The sequence below is a fragment of the Dasypus novemcinctus genome, chromosome 5, assembly GCF_030445035.2.
Source record: "Dasypus novemcinctus isolate mDasNov1 chromosome 5, mDasNov1.1.hap2, whole genome shotgun sequence".
Lineage (NCBI taxonomy): Eukaryota > Metazoa > Chordata > Mammalia > Cingulata > Dasypodidae > Dasypus > Dasypus novemcinctus.
In genome coordinates this window covers 47,936,129-47,962,238 of record NC_080677.1, presented here as the reverse complement: position 1 = coordinate 47,962,238, position 26,110 = coordinate 47,936,129, and the positions used below count along the sequence as shown (strand labels likewise).

The 26,110-nt window shown below is 40.3% G+C and overlaps 2 pseudogenes; one reads left to right on the top strand and one right to left on the bottom strand.

The window, feature by feature from the left end:
* Positions 1–553: 553 nt before the first annotated feature.
* On the bottom strand, positions 554–1,172 carry LOC101420066 (deubiquitinase DESI2 pseudogene; annotated as a pseudogene).
* Positions 1,173–5,791: 4,619 nt separating this feature from the next.
* On the top strand, positions 5,792–6,342 carry LOC101412624 (chromobox protein homolog 3 pseudogene; annotated as a pseudogene).
* The last annotated feature ends 19,768 nt before the right edge of the window (positions 6,343–26,110 follow it).

Genomic DNA, 26,110 nt, shown 5'->3' with positions numbered 1-26,110 from the left:
GGGCCTGGGTCCGCCACCTTTCATTCAGACCAAGTCCCCCTGCTGCTTCAGCGCTGTTTGTTTGTGCCTTCACATTAGGAAGTTTGGCTCCCTGCATTCTGGTGCCAATATCTTTAAGAACAAAAACAAAAATCCAAAATCAATCCTGAAGCAGGTGATGGTGACTATAATAGCATAAGTATATTTTTGCGTGCCTGTTATTTATGCCATAGCTCTGGCAAAACTGTACAAAGATTGCCTGCCTAATTTTTCAAGACCTGAAGATTTTCTTTTTATCGTGAAAGGTTTACATGTAAGACTTATAAACAGCAATACGAAATACAGGAAACATAACAGTTTGTATAAAACAGAAGAAGAAAATATACATTTACAAGTGAGTTAAAAAAACAAACAATATACGGAAGATGTCTTCATATGAAGTTCTCCCTACTGTGACAAGTGATTTTTTGAATTACAAATATAATCCTGACCTGAAATTGGGATATGGGAGAGAGTCATATTTGCATCTAAAATACCCAAAAGACGCTTACTTATTGCTATTCTCTAGTGATATTCAACTGTCAGAGACAGTTTTGAATGTGTGACTTAGGAGATATTTACAGTTTGGTGTGAAGCCCGATGCAGTGCTTGCCAAGTAAGCTGATGCTGGAGCATCCTCCATTTCCTCCAGTTAGTCCTGGAGCTCTTGGCTGACACTAGACTGGAGGGCTGCAAAAGTGAGCCACTCCTTAAGGAAGTAACTGTGTATAAAGGGCATACAGGAGCTAAAGTAGACAAGTTGATTGATCCAGCATGGAATTTTGTTCCCACAAAGAATCTTTGATAAAGCTGAAGAAAAGTGATTGTAGTTTTTATGTATCAAATGATAGGCATTGCCTCTGTATTATTTACCCAGTTCTTCTATAATTTTTTCTTTATCATCTTCTAGGAAGTCAGTGTTCCCTAAAAGAACAGCTTCTTTAAATTTAAATATTTCTTCTAGTTCAGAAGGATTTCCTATGGAAATTTCAACTATTCCAAAAAAGAAATAAGGATGACCACCACAAGCAAATTCTCTGCCATATACTTCAATTTCTGAGTGAAAAACTCCAGTTCCAATGGATAAGCTGTATTTGTTCATCAAGTACATGTCATATACACACTTTGAGCACCATTAACTGGTTAACCCCCATCCTCCTCCTATGTCTGCCTCCTTGTCCTCACTCTGCTCTGTCCCTGGGAGCTGGAGGACACTGCCCATGGGCAGTTGGGGGACCCCTGAGCTGGGCACTAATCTTAAGGTTAGAGCGTGGGGAGGCAAAGTCACTCTGGGGGCCCCCAATAGTGCCCTCTGCACTGCAGAGCCGGGTGGGTGGCAGCCACTCCAGCTCAGGCTCCTCCCCTAGCCCTAACTCTTTTTGTGAAGCCAACATCACCCTAATGTGAAAGCTAGATTTTCTATTGCAAGAATAGAACATTGTAGACCAATCTCTCTACTTAATATACATGCAAAAATTCTCAATTAAGTACTTGCAAATCGAATCCTAAAGCATATTAAAAGATTTATAAACCATGATCAAGTGTGTTTTATTCCTGGTATGAAAAATATTTTAACACAAGAAAATCAGTTAAGGTAATATACCACATTTACAAATTAAGGGTAAAAACTACATGATCATCTCAATTGATGCAACAAGTCACTTGACAAAAATCCAGCATCCTTTCTTTATAAAACACTTTGAAAAGATGGGAATAGAAGGAAAGGTCCTCACCATGATAAAGTGCAAACATGAAAAACCCACAGGCAACATCGTACTCAGTGGGAAATGGTTGAAAGTTTCCCTCTATGATCGGGAACAAATCGAGGATGCCCAGTGTCACTACTGTTATTCAATATTGAACTAGAAGTTCTAGCTACAGCAATTAGGCATGCAAAAGATAAAAGGCATCCAAATTGGAGAAGAAGAAATAAAATTTTAACTATTCATAGATGAAGTGATTATATATTTAGAAAACTCAAATATCTACAACAAAACTACTAGAGCTAATAAATGATATTATAAAATAGGAGGATACAGGTTTAACATGCAAAAATTAGTACTGTTTTTAAACACTAATAATAAACAATCTGTTAAGCAACTCAAGAAAAATCCACTTACAATAGCAACTAAAATAATCAATTATCTAGGATTAATTTAACCTGGGATGTAAAAGACCTGTACTCAGAAAGATACAAAACAGTGTTAAATAAATCAAAGAAGACCTAAACAAATGAGAGAACATTCTGTGTTCATGGATTAGAAGACTTAAACCTATGAAGATGTCAATTCTACCCAAATTGATTTACAGATTCAACCCAATACCTATCAAAATTGAATGCCTGGACACAACCAGCAAGATGCCAGCAGAGTAAAGTGCTCGTAGAGTCAGCTTCTGCTATAGGGCAGTTAGTAAACATCCAGAGCTGTATGGAGCTGGGTGAAGCACCTGAAGAGAATACTCTTAAGTAGAGCACTCCATGCTACAGAGGCTGGTGCCCATCCTCCACTGGAGTCACAAGCCACCTCAGGGACTCTTAGGCAGCTGAAATTGAAAGCTCCACTTCCCAAAAACAGGGGAGGAAGAGAAGGTTGGACACCACTTCAGCTACAAAGAGTAAATTCAGTGGGCTAAATATAATTCTGAGAACAGCTAAAATTTGAGCCTGTCCAAGTCAGTAAGAGGCCAGTAGCCACCATTGTAACTCCATGCCTAGCACAAGGGGAAGCAAGGTGGATGGAAAATCTTAGTGCTGGTGGGGACCGGCTTCTTTCCTTCCAGATCAGATTGCAGCTCTAGCATGGGCCCTAGTGCCACCTCCAGCAGGGAGGAAGCTGTGGGGATCTACGCCAGCCTCTCCAGGAAATTACCAGCCAAGCTATGGAGGCCAGTGATTATCCTTCTCTGGTTGCGGGAGCTGCCCCAGGGCTATTCTGGGTCTAGAATTGGAAGCTCCATTTCTCAAAAACAGAGGAGGAGGAGACAGCTGGCTGCAGATTTCGGCTACTGAATGGTAGATTTGGCTGGCTAAAATATAACCCTGGGAACAGCTGGGATATGAATCTGCCCACATCAGAAAGAGACCAGTGTTTGCCATTTTTACTCTGCCCCCAGCCTGAGGGGAAGCTGGGCAACCGAAAATAACAGTGATGATAGGAATCAGTTTCTTTCACCCAGATTGACCTGTGGCCCTAGATTAGGCTTCAGCCCTCCCTCTGGCAGGGAGGAGGCTGGCGTAACTTGCACCAGCCTATCCAGGTAAGTGCAGGTACCTTTGGCTGGCACAGACTGAAAACCGGAAGTCTACTGGGGCAACTGTAGTCATCTTCGACATACTGCATAGATTGCTACCCATACCTGCAGCTCCATTCCTACCCCAGCAGGGAGAAAGGGACAGGAAGCTTCACCTGTCTCTCTGGGCAACTATAGTCTACGCCTGCACGACTTGAATTATTTCACACAGCTGTGACTCTGTCCCTACCCTGGCAAAGGAGAAAGTTGGGATAAGCTTCACTGATCCCTGGCACAATGAGGGCAGCTTGAGCCTCCACAGCTTATAGCACCAATTATGACTTTGGATCCTACTGCACAGTTAGCAAGGGAGAAAGGATAGGAAGCACTGAATTAAAGAGAAAACTGTACCCAGAATAAATACTCTAGTAATCCAGATGCCAAGGCACCAACAAAAAATTACAATCCACACCAAGAAACAGGAAGCTATGGCCCAGTTAAAGGAACAAAATGCCCCCAGATGACATAAAAGAGTTGAGGCAACTAATCGTAGATGTTCAAACAAATTTCCTTAATAAATTCAATGAGATGGCTAAAGAGATTAAGGATATTAAGGAGACAATGGATAAACATGACAAAGAACTGGAAAGCATACATAGAAAAATAGCAGATCTTATGGGAATGAAAGGTGCACTAAATGAAATTTATAAAACACTGGCATCATATAATAGATGTTTGAGGAGGCAGAAGCAAGAATTGGTGAGCTTGACAAAATGGCCTCTGAAAGTGAACATACAAGAGAAGAGATGAAGAATAGAATGGAAAAAATTAAACGAGGTCTCAGGGAACTAAATGACAGCAAAAGGGGTACAAATATACATGTCATGGGTATTCCAGAAGGAGAAGAGAAGGGGAAAGGGGCAGAAGGAATATTTGAAGAAATAATGGTAGAAAATGTCCCAACCCTATTAAAGGACATAGATATCCATGTCCAAGAAGGACAATGTACTCCCATGCTAAAAAATCCAAATAGATCTACTCCAAACATACTCATCAGAATGTCAAATGCCAAAGACGAGAGAATTATGACAACAGCAAGAGAAAAGCAATGCCTAACATATAAGGGATACCCAATAAGATTAAGTGCTAGTTCTCACCAGAAACTATGGATGCAAAAAGACATTGCTCTGAATATATTTAAGATACTCCAACGAAAAACTTCCAGCCAAGAATCTTCTCTCCAGCAAGCCTGTCTTTCGAAAAATGAGGGCAAGATTAGAATATTCACAGATAAACTGAAACTGAGAGAATTTCTAACCAAGAGACCAGATTTTCAGGAAATACTAAAAGGTATGGTAGAACCTGAAAAGAAAAGACGAGAGAGAGAGGCCTAGAAGAGAGTCTAGAAGTGAAGATTATATCAATAAAAGTAACTGAAAGTGTCAAAAGAGTGGTGAAAATAAAATATGACAGATAAAACTCAAATAGTCAGAAATAAACTTAACCAATGATGTAAAGCACTTGTATTCAGAAAACTGCAACTCAATGTTAAAAGAACTGAAAAAAGGCCTAAATAACTGGAAGAATATTCCATGCTCATGGATTGGAAGACTAAATATCATTAAGATGTCACTTCTACTCAAATTGATATACAGATTCAATGCAATCATGATAAAATTTCCACCAGGATTAAAAAAGAAATTGAAAATATGATCATCAAATTTATTTGGAACAGTAAGCAGTCCTAAATATCCAGAAATATCATAAACAGGAAAAGCAAACCCTGATCCCCAGATCTTAAATCATATTACCTAGCATTAGTGGTAAAAAGAGCATGGTACTGGCATAAAGGCAGATATAAAAAGTGTATTTAAAAAATAATAAGGTGGGTTGGAGGAAAACCACACCAAGTGTAAGATAAGGATTATGATTAGTAGTAAGATTTTGACAATATTCTTTCATAATTTGTATCAAATGTCTTATGACAATGCAAGGTGTTGGTGGAGGGTTGATGTATGGGACCCCTGTATGATGTTATGCATGTTTGCTTTGTAAGTTCACAACTTTTATTATACACTTAATTGTTTATGTATGTTCATATATAAATGATATAAAGATATTAGTAATAGGGTTGGTTGGAGAAAAAATACTTTGGTTAGTAGTAATACTTTGCCAATGCTCTTTAATCATTAGTTAAAAAGTTTCAACAATAACACAAATTATTGTTGGTAGGGTGAGTTATGAGAGTCCTGTATGATGTTATATATGTTTGTTTTGTAACTTCACAACTATTATTATACACTTATCGTTTATGTATGTTTATGTATGTGTGATATACTTTAATAAATTTTTTTAAAGCTAAACAAAATTGAGTAGCCTACCACCACTTCCCCCAGTGGCCCCACACACAGCTCTGAAGCCCCCTCCCTCCCTCTTGGATGTGGCTTGAGCTGGAGGCATGCAGGGCTGGAGAGGCTACAGTTCTAGGACCCAGAGCAGTACGGAGGCAGCGAATAATAGGTCTTCAAATCTGCAACTAAAAATGACCTCCAATAAAACTACATTGCAAAACATGGGAAAGAAGCAGAATGGAAAGAGTAAAAATTTGAAGAGTCAGAACCTGAAGTACATGTGATGGAAAAAGGACTGGTTCGACATAGAGTGAATGGGAAAGTTGAGTATTTCCTAAATTGGAAGGGATTTACAGATGCTGACAATAGTTGGGAGCCTGAAGAAAATTGAGATTGCCCAGAGTTAATTGCAACATTTCTTAATTCTCAAAAAACTGGTAAAGAAAAAGATGGTACAAAAAGAAAATCTTTATCTGATCGTAAATCAGATGACAGCAAATCAAAGAAGAAAAGATATCCTGCTGACAAAGGAAGAGACTTTGCTAGAGGTTTTGATCATGAATGCATAATTGGTGCCATATACAGCAGTGGAGAGCTCATGTTTCTTATGAAATGGAAAGATTCAGATGAGGCAGACTTGGTGCTGACAAAGGAGGCAGACATGAAGTGTCCTCAGATTTTAATTGCTTTTTATGAAGAGAGGCTAACTTAGCATTCTTGTCCAGAAGATGAAGCTCAATAATTGTTTGCATTGTTGCTTTATATATATATATAATCTAGGTCTTGGTTTTTAAATTTATTAGTGTAAAGAACGACTACATTCTAATGGAAATCAAGTTTGATATGTTTGTTTTGATGTATAAGTATTGGGGGAGTTAGGGTTTTGGGGGTCTTTAGTTTGTGTTGTGTGTGTATTTTTTTCATATCACTGCTAGCTTTGCACAAATGAAAGCTTTCTGTAGTTGTTCATTTATCAGAAAATATAATTCTATCTTTTCTATACCATGGTATATTATTTCCCCTGCATTAGAGAACAGTTTTTACAAATGTTAGAAAAATTTTCCAGTCATTACTGAATTAGAACTTGTGTTTAACCCATATATGCCCAAGGACCATTCTGGAGAATTTTTGTTTATTTGTGCATGTGTATATATACATACTTATGAAATTTTTCTTCTTTGCATTTTTTTAACATTTGCAAAAACCATTTGCAATATAAATGACATTTCACAGATATAGATAAGTCCATGTTGCTTCTGGAATGCCATCATTTTTAGCAAACCAAGAAATCAATTTAAACTGAAAAATTTCCTGAAGTCATAAGCTTTCAAATCAAATAATCGAATCAGTAATTAATTGGACAATTTAAATAATATAAATAATTTAGGGAGTGGATGTAGCTCAGTGGTTTGAGCACCTGCTTCCCATGTACAAGGTCCCAGGTTCAATCCCCAGTACTACTTTAAAAAACAAAAACAAAAATAGAATTTAATGTACAGATACATTGTCTGTATCTGTAGTCATATGATGCAAACTATTTTCAAAATTCTGAGAGGAAAATCTGCCACTACCAAATCATCCCACCAGATGAGTAACTACTGGTACATTTTCATTAGCCAAGTAAGGCTTAATTAAATGAGCATTTAAAGGTTGCTTCTAGAGAGCTGTTTCTTCATGGAAAGTTGAAATCCCTGTGCTGTACTGGCATGTGGAAATTAGTCAGATGGTTAGATGTTATGGTGTAGGACCTGTTGGCATAAATGGGTAAACAGACTTTTGTAATCTTAACTAATGACCTGCATGTTTTCTCTTTACCCCCAATGCATGCCTTACCTGTAGGCTCAGTCTTTTCAGTATTTGGACTGCTGGTTAAGCAGAAGCCAGGAAAAACAATAACTTCAAGCACAAGTAATCAGAATGGTATCCACCTGTATATTGTTTACCTTATTGTAAATACTGGTGAACAGTGGTCAATAAATAGTTTTATATTTTTAAAAAAATTGAATAGCCTACTTTATGGAAATGGAAAACTCAATCATCAAATTTATTTGGAAAGGAAAGGAGCCCTAGGTAAAACAACCTAAAAAAGAAGAGCGAAGTTGGAGGACTAAAGCTTCCTTATATTAAAGCATACTTAAAAGCTACAGTAATGAAAACACCATGGTATTGGCATAAAGATAGACACATTGATCAATGGAACCAATTGGAGGTTCAGAAATAGACTCTCACCTCTATGGACATCTGATTTATGACAAACCTAGTAAGTCTAAGTTTACAGGGGCAAGATAGTCTCTCCAACAAATGGTGTTGCAACAACTGGATATCCATAACTAATACGATGAAAGAGGACCATTATTTCACTTTCTATACTGAAATTGGATCAAAGACCTAAACATAAAAGCCAGGACCATAAAACTAATGGAAGATAATTTAGGAAAGCGTCTTTGAGGTTTGTTGGAATGAAGTGGGTTCTTAGGCCTCACAGGTCAATTATAAACAAAGAAAAATAGATAAATGGAACCACCTCAAAATTAAATAATTTTGCATGTCAAATGACTTTCTCAAGAGGGCAAAAAGGCAGGCTCTTCAATGGGAGAAAATATTTGAAATTACATATCCAAAAGGGTTTAATATCCATGATATATAAAGAGAAGCTACAACCCAACATTGTAAAGACAAATGACTCAATTAAAAAATGAAAAAGACTTGAATAGACATTTTTCCAAAGTGAAAATACAAATGGTGAAAACACACATGAAAAGATGTTCTTCATCCCTAGCTGTTAGGGAAATGGAAATTAAAATGATGATATATCATTTCACATCTATTAGAATGGCCACTATTAAAAAACAGAAAATACCCCATGACCACATTAACACACAATCCATAGAGGCATGCCCCAGGTATACCCCACACACATCCCCCTACCACGGACACCTGGCCCAGTAATCCTCCACTATGAAACCTGCAACACCTCTGCAGCTCATAATCTCACTCAAAACAAAACCAACAACAAAATAATAAAATAACAGCAAAAAGAAAATCAAATATTTTAATTTGCATTGTGCCTTTCATCACCATAAGATCATTTATCTTTCATGTGTAATGACAGTTTCTTCTGTGTGTTTCCCAAATGTCTGTTTTTTTTTTTTCACTTTATTTTTTGAAAATTTTTAGGTTATAGAAATTACCATAGAAAATACAGGGATTCCCATACATTCCTGGCCTTGAATTCTCATCCTGGTAAGTCCTGCTACATTCTCTCATCCATTTGTGAGAATCTCTGGAGTGTCTGGGCAGTGTCTAGCAAAGGAGGATAGATCAATGCACCAGGCCCTTGATATTGATGTTTGTACTTATGAACCTTGTCCTTGTGAAATTGAAATCTGGCCTGGTAATATATATTGCCTAAGAGTTAACTATTGACAACCTTTGTGTTGCTCAAATGTGGCCTCTCTCTAAGCCAAAAGCAGCATATAAATTCACTCTACAACCTGGGACATAAATCCCACAGATGATCTTCCCTGGCAATGAGATTAATACTAAGCACCAATTAATGATGGATTTGGAGAAGGACCTAGAGCAATAGGGTAAAATATTAAATTCAAATGAGTTTTTATGACTAAGAGATTTCAGAGTAAGTCGGGAGGTCATTCTAGAGGTTACCCTTAGCATGTCTCAGGAGGATCTCACTGTCTGCCACAATAAACAGTGCCTTAAAAAGAGGTGCTCCTGGAAGCTCTAGAGACATCTAGACACTATAGGCATGTCAGACAATCCCAGGAAATCAGCAGGCTGCCAGTGGGCCTTACCTTGGAATATGTGCTAACCAATGCCCCCTAATGTATCAGGTAGAGTAATTTATAATTTTCCTATTCATGATTCTTCTATCCTGTTTATTTGAGCCTGTAATTAGCATTATCACCATTAAATACATGTCTCAGAGACTTAAAACTTCCAGCTGTTCATGTGTCAGTTGAACCCTGAATATCAGCAGAGTTGCAGCCAACACCACTCTAATTCATCAGACTTGCCCAGTTCAATTAACAAATGGATGATGACGGACAATGCCCAACCCAAGAAGCAGACATATCTATAACTGCAATTAATACAGTTCCATCCATCTGCCCCATAGGATCTTAGATCCCTCTGAATCAAAAGCAGAATGGGCATCACAATTCAAAAATCCTCAAGACTGAGGAATGAACAAATATAAGGAGGGAATGCAACTATGGACGAAAGTAGGCATATTATTATCCTAGTAATGGAAGAACATGTAATATTGATATAAAAACAGTGGTCACCAGAGGGAGGGAGAGGAAAGAATAAGTGTAAATGGGGCATTTGTTGAATATTGGAATTGTTTTACATGATATTACAATGACAGATAACAGCCTTTATACATTTTGTCAAAGCCTATAAAATTGTGTGGTGCAAAGTATAAAACATAATGTAAACTATAGATCATGGTTAGTAGCAGTGATTCAATATGTGTTCATCAGTTGTAGCAAATGTACCATACTAATGAAAGATGTTGTTAATGGGGGAAGTGTGAGATATATGGTGCGGCGGCTTGCTCGGTCGGTAGAGGTGGGGTCTGGCTGCAGACGAGGGGTCGGTCCAGCTCAGGACGAGGGGTCGGTCCCGCTTGGGACGAGGGGTCGGTCCCACTTGGGACGAGGGGTCGGTCCGGCAGCAGACGAGGGATCGGTCTCACAAGGGGTTGCGCGATTCGGCTGACGGGGTCGCCCGGCGAAGCCGGCGACGAAGGGGTCGCCCGGAGAAGCAGGCGACGAACTGGGGACAAGGGAGGCCAGGCCCTTGTCGGGGGCTCTCAGGACTGGAGGGCGCACGGCAGAAGAACTACCGCGGAGACAAGGTAAACACGCAAGTCCACTTTACTGAGGGAGAGGCAACAGTTTTATAGGGGCTGGGGAAGGCTGATTGGTCGAAGCCACGCCCTGTTCTGATTGGTTGCCGGCGAAAGGTCAGTGGGCGGTACTGGACGGGGGAGGGGTGGTGGTTAGAGATTGGCTGTCGCTGTTGCTGGGGGAAGGGGCAGGGTTTAGGGATTGGTGGCTGCTGTTGCTGGGGTGGAGGGCAGACTTGAGTTTCCCGCCCACGGCTGGCTGTTGCTGCTGTCGGGGGAAGGGAAAAGGGCGGGCTGGATTTTTCCGCCCACACCTGGCTGTTGCTGCTGTCGGGGGAGGGGAAAAGGGCAGACTGGAATTTTCTGCCCTGCGCCTGCGCAGGGAGAAAGAAGGCATCGTGTGGCGCCATCCGGGAGGAGGGGTGGCCGCGGAAGCATGGCTGCCGAGAAGGGGAGACCCGAGGGCACTCTGCGCCCATGCCGAGCTCCCTTCAGGGGTGGCGGTGAGTCCGACCAGCCACCCTATTATGGGGGCAGCGGCTTGGCCTACCGCGGCCGCTCCCCCGCCAGGCCAGCAAACCACGCTTCAGCCCGAGGGGTGACCGCATTTCCCCCTTCTTTTCAAATAAGGACCAGGATGGCAGCAGCAACAAGTAGCTGAGGCCCAAGAGGCAGTAAGCAATGAGGGAAGCGGGGCTGAAGAGGGAGGTGAGTATGCCGGGGATAAATGTACAATTTGGGGGGCAGTATCTTGCCGTTGCAAGCAAGGGTGGCCAATGTCCAATTCTTGTTGATCTCGGTGGCTATAAGGTCCATCTGCTTGTTAAAAGTCCAGGATGACAGCGCGTTACAGGTAGTTGATCTCTTCTTGGCGGCGAAGAGCGGTAGAGGCAGACTGTGTGATGGTCTGGAGGATCGCAGCGGTGAGGACAAGTCGCGTCAGGGCACCAGCGACGGTGGTGGCGGCAGCGTCGGGAGTGGTGGAGACGTAGGCGAGGACAATAAGAAGGCCAAAGTCTTCACGGGTGCGAGAGAGGCCGATGTTAATGGGGCGGGCCGACATGGGGCGGCCCAATCTGCAATGCAGTAGGGGTTCAAGCGAAAAAAGGAGGGGGGCGGGGGACAAGAAAGGACGCTTTGGATGGCTGAGAAGAGGAGTGAGGTCGAGACAGGAGGAAGCTCCGCAGAAGTATGGGGAGCTGTTAAAAGCAGAAACGTTATTAGATGCTAGAAAGCAGGCCGCAGGCCGGGGAAAGCAGGTTGCGGGCCGTTTCGCGGGGCTGGAGCTGCTTGAGAGCGATGGCGGCATGGGGGGCCGTGGTTACAATCTTCTGGGGTGGTAGTGGCTAGACAGATGGCGGAAAATATTATCAAGAAAGCAAAGGTTATGAGAAAGAAATAGAGTATTAAAGGCTGTGGGGGAAGTGAGAAGATCATTTAGAGGATAGGGTTGAGAATGGTATGTTTAAGACAGAAACTTTGTGGTTTGTAGGAGACTGCTTTATAAACGAAGGAGAATGAGGGCAGTAAATATAGTAACGATAGATAGGAAGATGACAGTGAGGAGGAGTCTTTGTTTAAGGTTTCAATCGTCCGGCGCAACAGTGGCTAGGCCGATAGCAAGGGGTGTTGCTAAGTAGACAATGGCTGCAAAGACAAAATCATCTTCTGTTTCCTCAAAAATAACTTTTCTTTAAATACTTAGTAGCATGCAATATTAGAAACCGTTTCCTAAAAGCAAGTTGGCAGGGGAGCTTGGTTGCTGTTAATCTTTCCTGTTATAAAATTACCTTTTATTATTATTATCATCAATTTAGTTTTATATATATATATTTAAGAATGACCTTTTGGAATTAGCCATTTAATACCTTAATGTAAACTATTGAAGATAAATTTTATCTTTACAGAACACATTCCCTTACGTAAAGTTATCACAATACCTTTTACACTTGCCGCATGCAAATTAAATTTCAAGAGTTTATGAAAAATTAGCCATCTTACTTTAGGACAAAATACGTCTTTTTGCAAAACTTATTACATTTCCGTTAGCATTTTTACAAACTTTTAACCTTTTTAATATTCATATAAGTTTTACATTCTTTATATTATCCTGTGAAGAAAAATAAGTTATTCATTTTAATCTAGGCAAGAACAACTTTTTATGAAGACGTACAGTTAATTTTGTTAATTAAGACTTACAATTTTTTTTTTTAATTGTAGATATCTTATTAACATTTAAACTTATGTATTAATATAATAAACTTAAGTATTAATATAAGCGCTTATTTAATTTTTGGCCATTTGAATAGAGCTCTTTTAAAGATTTCTAGTAATTTATATTTACCATCCGGAGGTATCACAATATACGTTGACATTGAACGAACAGACAGACAAACACAGAACAATTACAACACATTAACAGAAATATATAATTTATTTACAGTTGACTCATAATTCTTACTTTCTTGGTATAGCTGCTTTTAAATTTTTTTTTTATATAGCATATCATAGATTATACCCTTCAAGATTTTTTCTGGACTTTATGTTGCTTGTAATAAGCCAGGAGGGAATTTTTTACCTTCCTGCTCCACAGCAAAAGTGACTCTATCTATAAGGCGAGTATAGGTGTCCGGGTCCCAAAGCTGACACGTGGTAAGCCACGGATTAAAGGGGAGAAGAAGGTCCCAATATACTTGAAGCTGTTTGAAAGAGATCTTACACCGGTGAGTGTCTAGGAGACCGGCGAGGGCCCGAACTTGTGGGGCTTGCTTAGCAGATAGGATGTTACCCATTGCTAATGGCCTTTTGGAGCCGATAAGAAAAGGGGCCCTTACCTTGAGAGCGCGGCGATGGGAGCCGAGGTGCGCGGTGAGACGAGGGGTCGGAGCCGGTGGGGCTCCGACGGTGGTCGCGGGCCAAGAGAAGGCCCCGACGAGGGGAGGACGGGACGACGAGCAGTGGAGCAAGGCAAAGGGGAGCAAGCGCAGAAGGGAGGAGGCAGAGGTGAAGGCAGGGGTGGAGGTGCTCAGGCACGTGCTCTTGAGAGTTTTATTGGCGCCTCTTAATCATAGCGGGTCGGTATAAGCCCCCGACATGGAAGGAGAAAGCCATCCAGCGATTCTCCCAGACCGCCGTGGATCATATGAGGTCACCAAGGTTCAGGAGCAGCAATGCAGAGTGAAAAGATAGGGGTGAGAAAAGAGGAGGGCGTAGGGCTGTGGTAGGGTTACTTCAGACGTGCAAGCGCGTGCTCCCGAGAAATCCAAGGCTCCTCTTAATCATAGCGGGTCGGTATAAGCCCCCGACATGGAAGGAGAAAGCCATCCAGCGATTCTCCCAGACCGCCGTGGATCATATGAGGTAGCCAAGGCTCAGGTAGCAGCAATGTTGCACGAGAGAAGTCCCAAGGTGAGAAGAGAGGAGGGGGTAGGGCTGTGGTAGGATTACTTCAGACGTGCAAGCGCACGCTCCCGAGAAATCCAAGGCTCCTCTTAATCATAGCGGGTCGGTATAAGCCCCCGACATGGAAGGAGAAAGCCATCCAGCGATTCTCCCAGACCGCCGTGGATCATATGAGGTAGCCAAGGCTCAGGTAGCAGCAATGTTGCACGAGAGAAGTCCCAAGGTGAGAAGAGAGGAGGGCGTAGGGCTGTGGTAGGATTACTTCAGACGTGCAAGCGCGCGCTCCCGAGAAATCCAAGGCTCCTCTTAATCATAGCGGGTCGGTATAAGCCCCCGACATGGAAGGAGAAAGCCATCCAGCGATTCTCCCAGACCGCCGTGGACCGTATGAGGTAGCCAAGGCTCAGGTAGCAGCAATGTTGCACGAGAGAAGTCCCAAGGTGAGAAGAGAGTGGGGGGCGCCAGGTTATGGAGTGAGGCTGTGGTGGAGTTGCCTTGCCCCACGTTGTGCTGTGGTGGGGTTGCTTTGCCCCACGTTGGGCGCCAGCTGCGGCGGCTTGCTCGGTCGGTAGAGGTGGGGTCTGGCTGCAGACGAGGGGTCGGTCCAGCTCAGGACGAGGGGTCGGTCCCGCTTGGGACGAGGGGTCGGTCCCACTTGGGACGAGGGGTCGGTCCGGCAGCAGACGAGGGATCGGTCTCACAAGGGGTTGCGCGATTCGGCTGACGGGGTCGCCCGGCGAAGCCGGCGACGAAGGGGTCGCCCGGAGAAGCAGGCGACGAACTGGGGACAAGGGAGGCCAGGCCCTTGTCGGGGGCTCTCAGGACTGGAGGGCGCACGGCAGAAGAACTACCGCGGAGACAAGGTAAACACGCAAGTCCACTTTACTGAGGGAGAGGCAACAGTTTTATAGGGGCTGGGGAAGGCTGATTGGTCGAAGCCACGCCCTGTTCTGATTGGTTGCCGGCGAAAGGTCAGTGGGCGGTACTGGACGGGGGAGGGGTGGTGGTTAGAGATTGGCTGTCGCTGTTGCTGGGGGAAGGGGCAGGGTTTAGGGATTGGTGGCTGCTGTTGCTGGGGTGGAGGGCAGACTTGAGTTTCCCGCCCACGGCTGGCTGTTGCTGCTGTCGGGGGAAGGGAAAAGGGCGGGCTGGATTTTTCCGCCCACACCTGGCTGTTGCTGCTGTCGGGGGAGGGGAAAAGGGCAGACTGGAATTTTCTGCCCTGCGCCTGCGCAGGGAGAAAGAAGGCATCGTGTGGCGCCATCCGGGAGGAGGGGTGGCCGCGGAAGCATGGCTGCCGAGAAGGGGAGACCCGAGGGCACTCTGCGCCCATGCCGAGCTCCCTTCAGGGGTGGCGGTGAGTCCGACCAGCCACCCTATTATGGGGGCAGCGGCTTGGCCTACCGCGGCCGCTCCCCCGCCAGGCCAGCAAACCACGCTTCAGCCCGAGGGGTGACCGCATATGGGAATCGCAATTTAACAAGTATGTGTCTTAGGGTAGGCCTCAGGATTTATACTATTTGGAGTGTGCTGCATGTCCTGGGCATGTACATCCATGTCTCTCAAAAGATTTGGAAATTTTCAGTCATTATTTCCTCCAACCAACACACCTTCTGCCTCCATTTCCTTATCTTCTATTACAATGGTATGTCTATAATGTGTATGTTTGTGTGTTTTATGTTATCCTTCTTCTGCCCCATTTCCGTTAAACCTTTCTATATTTTCCTTAGTGTTTTCTTTATACAATTGCTACAACTTTATTTTTAGGATCAGTTTTTAAACTTGCTAATAACTAGGAATATATATCATATCAGTGAGCCTTTCTTTCTTCCATCCTGCATTTTCCCCCTTACCTTTCTCTTATTAGGCTCTGAGTATGACTAAGGATAGCAATGTGAAAGGAAAGGAATCAATTTTTTTTCAGAATATTCCTGCATTTAACTTATAAAATTTTAAGTCCTGGAGGTGAGAGTGAAAGATGGAAGAAAGATGGCAAAGTAGGATGTTCTCCATCCTTTATTATGCATACACAAATTCACATACAAAGGCCCACTGAAGCACCTTGAGAAACAGATGGAGTTCAACGGGGATTGAATGGCTGAGGGGTAGTTCAAGGCAGAAAGACCAAGAGCGGTCTCAGAGAAACTTTCTATTGCCCCAAATGCAGCTGGGAAGGAGTAAAAAGCTGAGGAACTTAGGATGCATGATGAACAAGAGAATGTGTGTTGCAAGGAGAAAGAAGAGTGCAGAGCCTCACCCTGACAACAAAGATCACTGTTAAATTGATGCTAGTTGGAACGTTCCTCTCAAACCAACATCAATTCTCTTCTCTTCCAATAACTACCCTTTCTCAAATAAGAACACACACATATGCACACACACATGCAAACACATCACAACCCAATTTTTATGTTAATGACATACTTCCTCTTTTAGTCTTATTCACAGAGTCATTCTGCAGACTCATCTGAAATTGAGCAATGGAAGTACAATCCTGTCTCTATAATTTTAAGTGACAGAAGCTGTGTTGGAGGAAATAATGACTGAAAATTTCCAAATCTTTTGAGGGACATGGATGTACATGCCCAGGAAATGCAGCACACTCCAAACAGTATATATCCTGAGAGGCCTACCCTAAGACACATACTTGTTAAATTGTGATTTGCTCAAGACAAAGAGAGAATTCTGAAAGCAGCAAGTGAAAAGAGATCAATCACATATAAGGGAAGCTTGATAAGATAAAGTGCTGGGAAGCGGACTTGACCCAGTGGTTAGGGTGTCCATCTACCACATGGGAGGTAAGCGGTTCAAACCCCAGGCCTCCTTGACCCATGTGGAGCTGGCCCATGCTCAGTGCTGATGCATGCAAGGAGTGCCCTGCCACACGGGGATGTCCCCGCATAGGGGAGCCCCATGCGCAAGGAGTGCGCCCCATAAGGAGAACTGCCCAGTGCGAAAGAAAGTGCAGCCTGCCCAGGAATGGTACTGCCCACACGGAGCGCTGACGCAACAAGATGACGCAACAAAAAGAAATACAGATTCCCATGCCGCTGACAACAACAGAAGTGGACAAAGAACACGCAGCAAATGGACACAGAGAACAGACAACTGGGGGGAGCGGAGAGGAAGGAGAGAAATAAATAAAAAAATAAGTCTTTAAAAAAAAGATAAAATGTTGATCTCTCATGGAAACAATGCTGGTGAGATGGCAGTGATATGACATAGTTAAGGTGTTAAAAAAAAAACCCAAAAACCTGTCAGTCAGTAATTCTGTATCCAGCAAAGCTGGATTAAAAAATGAGGGAATGTTCAAAATATTCACAGATAAACAGAAATTAAGGGAGATTATCAACAAGAGTCCTTGCCTTCAAGTTATATTAATACTAAAGGGAGTTTTGCAGGTTGGAAGGATAAAAAACAGGAGAGAGGTTTGGAGAATATAGAAAGGAAGAATATTAGTAGAAATATCTTAAAGGATGAAAATAGAAATAAAAAGAAAATATGATGTGTTTAGCCTAAAGAAAAAATGGCTAATGTAAGTATTGCCTTGATAGTAATAATGTTGAATATTAATGGATTAAACTCTCCAATCAAAAACACAGATTGTCAGAATGGATAAGGAAATACAACCCTATAGATATATGCTGTCCACAAGAAGCTTGCCTTAGACCCAGGGATGCAAGGAGATTGCAAATGAAAAGATGGAAAATGAATTTACATGCAAACAATAATGAAAAAAAGGGTGGGAATAGTTATACTGATACTGGAAAAATAGAATTTAAATGCAAAAGTATCGTAAGACATTAAGAAGGACACTCTATAGTAATAAAAGGGAGGGTTAATCTATCAGGAAGTAAAAACAATCATAAAATTTTATGCACCTACCTAGGGTGAAAATTCATGAGGCAAACAATGGAAAAACGAAGAGAGAAATAGATGCCTCCACAATTCGAGTGGGGGAATTTAATACACCATTATTATCATTAGACAGAACATCTCAACAGAGGGTTAATAAATACAGGTCTTGAATAATTCATTAGAGTAACCAGAACTAATAGATGTAAACAAAATATTACACCTAGATAGAGCAGGATGTCCACTCTATTCATGCACACATGATCATTCCAGGATAGACCACATTCTAGTTCAGAGAACAAGTTTCAGCAATTTTAGAAAGATTGAGATTATACTATATATATATATACATATATATGCACAAAGTAATTTCTCTGACCATAATGAATTGACGTTGGAAATTAACAAGGGCAGTGAACCAGAATAGGCACAAAGATATGAAAGTTAAACAATAAACTTTTAAACAATCAGGGATCAAGGAGGAAATTGCAAAAGAAATCAGTAACTACTTGAAAATGAAAGAAAAACTTATCAAAACCTACAGAAATCAGCTAAAGCCATGCTGAGAGGAAATTATATACCTACAAATGCTTATATTAATAAAGAAGAATGAGCTAAGATAAAAAACATAGCTGCCCATACAGAGGAAATAGAAAAAGAACAACAAACTAATCCGAAAACAAGCAGAAAGAATGAAATAACAAAGAGGAGAACAGAGCTATATGAAATAGAGAATTTTTTAAAAATACAAAAATTTAAGAAAATTAAAAGATGATTCTCTGAGAAAATTTATAAAATCGACAAATCCTTAGCTAGACAAATAAAAAGAAAAAGCAAATAAATAAAATAAAAAAATGAAAGGGGGATCTAACCACTGATCCCAAAGAAATAAAGAATATTATAAGAGGATATTTTTGAAAAATAGTATGCAAACAAATGGACAACATAGATGAAATGGAGAAATTTCTAGAAACACACTAACAACTTACATTGAGGAAATAAGAAATAGAAGAATTCAACATGTCAATCACAAGTAGCAAGATTGAATTAGTCTTCCAAATCCTCTCAAGCAAGTAAAGCCTGGACCAGATGGCTTCACTGGTTAATTCTACCAAACATTCCAGAAAGAACTAACACCAATCCCACTTAAACTCTCCCAAAAAAAAAGAAGTGGAGGGAACAATAGTTAACTTATTTTATGATGTCAACATTACCCTAATACCGAAGCCACATAAAGACTCCACACACACACAAAAAATTAGAGACCAATCTCAATAATGAACTTAGATGCTATAATCCTCAACAAAACACTTGCTAATTGTATTCAACAAAATGAATTATAAGTTGTGATCAAGTGAATTTTAAACCTTGTGTACAAGGATGGTTCAACATAAGACAATCAATGTAATACACTGCATTCACAGACTGAAAGAAAAAAAATTACATGATCATTTCTATAGATGCAGAACAAGCATTTCATAAAATAGAGCATTCCTTCTTCATAAAAACACTTCAAAGAAGTTAGGAATAGGAAGAAATTTCCTCAACATGATAAAGGGGACATAAGAAAATCCTTCAGCTAACATCATACTCAATGGTGAAATGCTAAAAACATTCCATCTAACATCTCAAACAATACAAGTATGGCCACTGTCGCTGCTCTTATTTAACATTGTGTTAGAAGTACTTGCACTCACACTTATGCAAAAAAAGAAATAAAAGACTTCCAAGTTGGAAAGGAAGAAAAAAATTCACTATTTACAGATGACATGGTCCTATACAAAGAAAGCCCCACAAAATCTATAACAAAATTTCTAGAGCTGATAAATGAATTTAGTGAAGTGGCAGTATAAGATCAATATGCAAAAATAAGGAACATTTCTGTACCCTAATAAAGAGAAATATGAGGAGGAAATCAACAAAAAATTCCATTTACAAATGGCAAATAAAGAAACAGATATCTAGGAATAAACTTAGTTAAAGATGTAAAGAACTTGTAGACAGAAAACTACACAATATTGTTAAAAGGAAATAAATGGAAGAATATTCCATGTTCATGGATTGGAAGACTAAAGGTCATTAGGATATCTATCCTATCCAAATTGATTTACAGGTTTAGTGCAAAGCAATAAAAATTAGAACAGCATTTTTTACTGAACTTGAAAAGCCAATTGTGACATTTATTTGGAAGGGTAAAGGTTTCCAAATAGTCAAAAATATACTGAAAAAGAAAAATGAAATTGGAGGAATCATACTCCCAGACTTTAAAGCATACTTCAAAGCTACAGTGGCCAAAACTGGATGATATTGGCAGAAGGATAAACACAATGACCAATGGGATCCAATTGAGAGTTCTGAAAAAGATTCTCACCTCTGTGGCCAACTGATATTTAACAAGGCCATGATGCCCACTCAACTGTGACAGAATGGCCTTTTCAACAAATGGTGTTGGAAGAACTGGATATCCATAACAAAAGAATGAGAGAATATCACCGTCTCATGCCCCAATACAAAAATTACCTCAAGATGGATCAAAGACCTATATATAAAAGAAAAAAACTATAAAGCTCTTGGAGGATAATGTGGGAAGCAGCTAAGAGATCGTATAGTAGGAAATGGTTTCATAATCTCCATACAGAAGCACAAGCAATGAAAGAAAAAAGAGATAAATGATATCTCTTCAAAATTAAAACTTTTGTGCTTCAAAGGAGTTTATAAAGAAAGAGAAAAGGCACCCTACTAAATGGGAGAAAATATTTGGGAATCACTACTCCATTAATTGTCTAATATCCAGCAAGTATAAAACAATCCTACATATTAAAAATAAAAAGACAAACAACCCATTTTAAGAATGGGCAGCATATTTAAATGGACACTTCAAAGAGGAAATTCAAAAGGCTAAAATGCACATGAAAAGATGCTTAAATTTACTGCTATTAGGGAAATGCAAATCAAAACTACAGTGAGACATTAACTTACACCTATTAGACTGGTGGCTATTAAAAAAAAGAGAACTACGAATATTAGAAAGAATGTGGTGGAAGGGCAATCTTCTTCCACTGTTGGTGGGAATATCTAACAGTGCAGCATTGTGTAGGATGGCTTGGTAGTTCCTCAGGAAGCTAACTGTACAATTTTCGTAAGATCCAGCAATCCCAATGCTGGGTATAGCCAAAAAGGATTGAAAGCAGAGACACGGACAGATGTATGTACACCAACGTACATAGTGGCTTTATTCACAATTGCCAAAATTTGGAAGAAACTCAATTGCCCATCAACAGATGGATGGATAAGTAAAATGTGCCATACACTTAAAATGTAATATTATTCAGCTAAAAGAAGGAATGAAGTATTGACACATGCAAAAACATGGATGAATCTTGAAGACCCTATGTGAGTGAAGTAAACCATTCATTACAGAACAAATATTACATGACCTCACTAATATGACCTATGGGTATTGAGCAGACTCACAGGGCTACAGTGTGGAAGATAGTTTATTAGACCCAGGAATGTAGAGTGTGTTGAACTGATGCTCAATCTGAGCAGAACCTATGATAAAGTGGAAGGGGATGGTTTTGGAGTGGAGGGTGGTGGTGGTTTAGGATGTGAGTGGATTTGATAGAGCTGGAATGTGAGAGTGAGCAGAGTGGGGGATTGGTATGAACTATCCATGGAACTGGGGAAAGGGATGGATGAAGGAGCAGGTAAATGTGGGTATTTGTGGTCTGTGGTTGAAACTACAACTTTGAGGAAGTTCTTTTGACAAATGTGTCAGGGGAAATTTACTGGTGCAGGGTTTTGTTGGTGGGGAATTATGTGGGAAAATGTGCCCCAGGAACATGCTTCTATGGAATATGAATATTCATTTTATCAAAAGGTGTTATCTCAGTGGGTGGAGACCCACACAATAAACCAGAAAATATTAAACTCCCATCCTGAGGTGTCCTGCTTCTTTCTCAAGTAGAAGGCAAACAATCTCTAAAGTATATAGGCAGTGCCTACTAAAAGAAAACAGGTCAGTATGTCAATCTCACACTATTAATGCATCTAACTATGAAGCTTATTCTTGGAAAGTTGAAACTTAGTAGTTACCATAGACTCTGAGGTGAGGGTTAGGGAAGAATAGATGGAACATAGGGCATTTTTAGGGCAATGGAATCGTTCTGCGTGATTTTGTCAAAATCTGTCAAGTTGTTCACTGCAAAGTGTAAACCAAAATGTAAACCATTGACTATGGTTAGTACCAATGCTTCAATATTTGTTCATCTATTCTAATAAATGTACCATACTCAGTAAGATATTATCAATAGTGAAAATGTGAGAGGGGGAGGTATATGGGAATCTCCTCTATTTTCAATGTCAATTTCTTGTAACCTAAAGCTTCTTAAAAATAAAGGAAGAAAAAGAATACAATGGGGGAACATACTGAAAAAAATTGTAAATATACATAAATGATAACATCTTGTATTGATGAAGGGCACAATGTGAAAAAAATGGCTTTGTTTTTCAGAAGGTTTTAGATTACAGAAAAGTTAAAAATATGGCAGGGGAGGATCACTGGTGCAGGGTGTTGGTGATGGGGTAATGTCTGGAGAAGGATACAATCGGGAAATCCTATGGAATATGAATGTGTTCATGTGTTCATGATGTGTTATCTCAGTGGGTGCAGACCCACACATTAACCAACAAAATATTAATTTCCTGTCTTGGGAAGTCCTGCTACATTTTCTAATACGAGGCCTAAAATGTCTAGAGTACGTAGGGAGTGCCTATTGAAAGAGGTCAGACCAGGGTCTTGATATTAATGATTGTACTTATGAACCTTATTCTTATAAAATTGAAACTTAGCCTAGTAATATCTATTACCTAATAGTTACCTCCTGAAAACCCCCTTGTTTCTAACATGTGACATCTCTCTAAGCCAAGTTCAATATATAAACTTATTACATTCCCCCTGGTTTGGGATATAACCACTGGGAATGAGCCTTCCTAGCACCAAATAATTATTACCAGTTGCCAACCTGTGATGCATTTGGAGAAAAACCTTGACCAAAAGAAGGAAATATTAAATACAAATGAGTTTTTATGGCTAAGAGATTTCCAGGTGAGTCAGGAGATCATTTGAGAGGTTATGGTTGTGCACATTTCAGGAAGATCTCACTAAATGTCCCAGTAAACAAGTCTTAAACAGGATAGTCTCTGATGGCTCTTGAGATATCAGGACACTATAGGCAAGGTACACAACCCCAGGAAATTTTGCAGCCTGTCAGTGGACCTTACCATGGAATATATGATAGCCTATTTCCCAACTGTGACAGATTTTGGCTCATTTATAATTTCCTTGCACATGATTTTTCTACCTCTTTTATTTGAACATATAATTACCACTGTATTCATTAAATATATGTCCCAAAGACTTAAATCTTTGTTTTTTTCACATGCCCATTGAGCCCTGAAACTCAGCAATGTTGCAGCCAGCACCTACTTGCCAGTCCATGAGACTCTTGCAGGAAAAGTAACAAAGTTACGATGGTGGGTAACCCCTATGCAACCATGGACCAAAGTGGGCTTATTATTGTAGTAATGGAATAACTTGTAACATTGATATAATGATAGTGGTTATCAGAGGTTCTGAAGTGGTGGCAGGGAAAAACAGGTAGAATATAGGGCAATTTTAGGGTGTTGGAATTGCACTGCACGATATTGCAATGATGGATACAGACCATTCTACATTTTGTAAAACCTATATAATTGTACAGTGCAAAGTGTACACCATAATATAAACTATAGATCATAGTTATTAGCAATGTTTCAAGATTTGTTCATCAATTGTAATGAAAGTATGACACCTGATTTAAGATGTTATTAATAGGGGAAAGAGAAAGGGTGGGAATGGGGTAAATGGGTGTCCCCCATATATTCTTTTTTTCTTTATAGTTTTTATTAGAGAATTTGTGAGCTTACAAAACAATCATGCATAAGGTACAGAATTTCCATGTATCACTCCTCAACACCTTACATTGAATGTGTGGAACATTTGTTACAGATTATGAAAGAACATGGAATCCCCTATATTTTCTTTTTTTTTTCACAAACACTGTTAAATGTCTTAAATTATACACTATGAGACAATCCAGTTTTGAAATCTTAATAATTGTTCTAGTTTTTCTTGTACAATAAAATCTTTTAACCCTCAGGACTTTTTTCATGAGGCATTTTCTTACCTGAAGTTCTTTTCAGGACTTAGATTTTTTTATTTTTTTATTTTTTAATTTTAAATTTAATTTTTTAAAAGATACTTAGATTACATAAATGTTATATAAAAAATATAGGGGATTTTCATATGCCCCACTCCCTACCCCTCCCATACTTTCCCACATTAACAACATCCTTCATTAGCGTGGTATATTTATTACAATTTGTGAACCCATATTGTAGCATTGCCACTAAGTGTGGATTGTAGTTTAAACTCTCTCCCACACATTTTTGTAAGTTATGCTAAGCTATTATATAATGGCCTGTATTCATCACTGCAATGTCATTCAGGAAAATTCCAGTGTCCTGAAAATGCCACCATATTACACCTTTTTTTTTTTTTTAAAGATACTTAGATTACACACAGGTTACATAAAAAAATATAGGAGATTCCTGTGTATGCCCTGCTCCTTACCACTCCCATACTTTCCCACATTAACAACATCCTTCATTTGTGTGGTACATTCGTTGCAATTGATGAAGACACTTTGGAGCATTGCCACTAAACATGGATTGAAGTTCACCTTGTAGTTTACACTCTTTCCCACCAATTCTGTAGGTTATGGCAAGATACGTAATGGCCTGTATTTGTCATTGCAATGTCATTCAAGACAATTCCCAAGTCTGAAAAATGTCCCCACATTTCACCTATTTTCCCTCTCCCTCACCTCAGAAGCTCCAGTGGCCATTGCCTCCACATTAATGGTATAATCTTCCATTGGTAGAGTGACAATAAGTGTATAGTAGAATACCAGTAAGTCTACTTAGTCCATAGTTCATTCCTCAATCCTTATGATTCTGGGATGGTGGTATCCACTCCACCTCTAATTGAGAGGCGGCTGTGGTCCTATGGGGCCAATGGATGGGACTCACTTGCTTGCAGTTGTAAACTATCTCAGTTCCTTGGTATGGTAATTGTCCATCATCACCTCCTTGTTAATTTTCCTTAGGTGAGACCAATGAACTGGAGAGTAGGTGTTGCAACTCTGTAGAAATTTGAGGCCCAGCTGGCACATAGACAGTCCAAAGATTTAAGTCTCTTAGATGTGCACCTACCAACTCTAGTATTAGTTACTGGTTCAAATAGAAGAATAGAAGAGCCATGTGTAGGGAAACCACAATTGAATCCAACTCTATCATACTGGGAAGCATAAATTCCAAAGTAGGGCCCACTGGCAAGGTATCGAACTCCTGAGCGATATTCCCTGACTATAGTCTCCAGAGCCCCCCAGAGCCCTACTATTTGGTGTAGTATCTACGTGGGCAGTCAATGAGATCCTGCTGAGACATGCATAAGTGTAATCCTCTTGAATGACCTCCTGTCTCACTATGAAATCTCTTAGCCATCTACACTTATTTATCTTTACCTTTCCCCACTTTTGGTCAAGGCCTTTTCCCAGTTGCTTTGCTAGTTGGTTCTTGGTAGTAATCCCTTGGTGCCAGGGAGGCTTATCCCTGGGGGTCATGTCCCATTCTGGGGGTTGGGGTGAAGGTAATGCAGTTACACACTGAGTTTGGCTTAGAGACAGGCAACATATGAGCAACAAGGAGGCCCCCAATAATACTAGTCTAAGTTTCTATTTCCAGAGTAAATGTTCATAAGCACAGTCATCAATATCAAGGGCCCATCAATGGTCTATCCTCTTTCACTAGTCATTGCCTCTGTACTCAGGGTATTCTTGGTGTTCCATTGGAGAATGTGGTAGAGCTCCCCAGGTTGGGAATTTGATATTCCTTTGGTTATTGTGTGACTCTCCACTTGCTGTGACAATGCCCCATGAACATCTGAACACATTTATGTGCCTCATATGTATGCCCAGATGAGCTTCCTCACATGTATCCCCCATCACTAACTCCTGTACCAATGGTCCTCCACTACCACAGTCATAACCCATCTGTGATCCACAACTTCTTAAAAAATGGAGCCAATACAATAGCCAAAGACAATTAATAAGAAATGAAATAATAATGACAGTTTTAAAAATGAGAAATAAAAGACAAAAAGTTTAAATTTTTAAAAAAATTCAGAATAATAAAAACTAATGAAAAAATATTAAAACTTTTTTTGATATTTTGCCTTTCATCACTGTAAGATTGTTGTCTTATATGTACAGTGACATTTTCT